Below are 2116 nucleotides of genomic sequence, written 5' to 3'. Positions count from 1 at the left end.
CAGCTAATTTAGCCCCCATCATTTTATATGTATAGGTGGGATTATGTTTTCCAATGTGCATCACTTTGCATTTATCAACAGTGAATTTCATCTGCCATTTTATTGCCCAGCCACTCAGTTTTGTGAGATCCTTTTGTAGCTCTTCGCAGTCTGCCTGGGACTTCACTATCTTGAGTAGTTTTATATCAGCTGCAAATTTTGCCACCTTACTGTTCACCCCTTTTTCCAGATCATTTATGAATATGCTGACTAGGACTGGTCCCAGTACAGACCCCTCGGGGACAGCACTGTTTACCTTTCTCCATTCTGAAAATGTACACCTTTACCGAATATTCTCATGTACTTTTCTTTCTCCCTCTCTTTTCCACCTACTAATGATCGCAGAGCACGTCTGGTTGCATTCGCAGAGGCAAACCATCTCCATATAATGAGCACGATATTTCAAAAAGAATAGCATTGGCAGTGGACATGGAAAAGCCTGGATGGAGTCACACTAAATCAGATTGATTATGTAATGACGGATACCAGAAGAATCTTCAGCGACAATAGGAGAACGAATCATTTTCACAGGGCTCAGACCAACGTATGTTGTGCTCAGAACTATGTGTTGACAATGTCTATGAAGACTGAGTTAAGAGAAGCAAAAATGGCTCTTCAATGAAGAGGCATTTGCACAGGACGCGAGTGAAATGGACCTTGAGTATAAGATCCACAAGGACATCAATGAGGACTACGAAGAGTTTATCTCGCAGATAATCTCAGCAGCTAAGAACGCAAAGACAAGAAGAGGATCAGTGAGGAAACTGAATATGATGGCGAGGAGGCTGTGCATGAAATTAGAAGGAAAAATGGGCAAAGAATACAGACCACTGTGCAAAGAAATTCGTGTGACGATCAAAGAAGACTACGAAGACTTTAGAAAGAAGAAATTGAGAGAGGCAGCTGAAAAGAACGAGAGTCTGTAGAGGGTAGAAAGTGATGTTAGGCTGAAACAGATTATCCTGGCAGCGCTGAAAGATGAAAATGGTGAAAGGACATCAGAAAGGAGCAAGATGAATGAAATATGTACAAAATTCTACAATGACCTCTACTCTTCACATGTCAATGTCCAGTGTACACTGTCAAGGCAGCAGGTTATAGAAGAAGTTCTGACGTTATGTGGGAAGAAATTCAATAAGCAGGTCGTAACATAAAGAGAGAGAAGAGTCCAGGAGTGGACGATGTTTGACTGGAATATCTCAAAGCAGGGGAAGATACTCCCTTCAAAGCATTGGCGCAATGGCTCACCATCTACATCAATAGCAAGCGTGTTCTAGATGCATGGAAGAAATCAAAAACAATACTAGTGATGAAGAAAGGTGATCCAGAAGAACTGAGCAACTACCAGCTGATCACACTTCTCTCCCAAGTGTATAAAGTCTTTAACCGTGTCATACTCAATCGGATTAAGAAGGATCTTGAAATACACGAAAGCAGAGAACAAGCTGGTTTCTGTTCAGGATATTCGACAATTGATCATATTCACTCAGTTTCGCAGTTCATAGAAAAATACAAGGAATACAAAGTACCATTGTGTATTGCATTTGTCAAGTAAAAAAAGGCATTTGACTTGGTAGAGATTAACGCTGTACTCAACACCCTCAATGAAATCAATATCGACCCGAGGTACATCAACCTGCTGGAAGAAATTAACCGCAATTGCTCGACAGATATAACATTATTCAATGTCCCCTGCATTATTACTATATGCAGAGAAGTCAGACAAGGTGACAAAATCTCACCGAAGCTGTTTGCAACAGTACTGGAGTTTCTGTTCAAGAAATTGAACTAGGAAGAAGGAATAAGAATTGACAAAGAACAGTTAATGCATCTTCTCTTCGTTGATGACTGTGTAATATTGGCAAAGGACACAGCAGAGCTGAGAACAAACTGCAGCAACTGCAAACACTTTTACATGATATCGGGTTGGAAGTGAACACAGAAGACTAAATGGATGTGGAATGAGCACTGTGCAGAAGGAATCATTACTGTAAACAGGAAAGAAATTGAGAGGTCGACAAATATATTTACCTGGGTCAGCAGCTGAGCAGAGACAACTCATGCGAAGGGGAAATGC

At 40.8% G+C, this 2116-nt stretch overlaps 1 pseudogene; it reads left to right on the top strand.

The window, feature by feature from the left end:
* The first annotated feature begins 689 nt into the window (after positions 1-689).
* Positions 690-1594, top strand: LOC115639232 (annotated as a pseudogene).
* Positions 1595-2116: the final 522 nt, after the last annotated feature.

Source organism: Gopherus evgoodei, chromosome 23 (genome assembly GCF_007399415.2).
Source record: "Gopherus evgoodei ecotype Sinaloan lineage chromosome 23, rGopEvg1_v1.p, whole genome shotgun sequence".
NCBI classification, from domain to species: Eukaryota; Metazoa; Chordata; order Testudines; family Testudinidae; genus Gopherus; species Gopherus evgoodei.
Note: the sequence above shows the minus strand (reverse complement) of the source record. Positions and strands in the feature narration are given on the sequence as shown.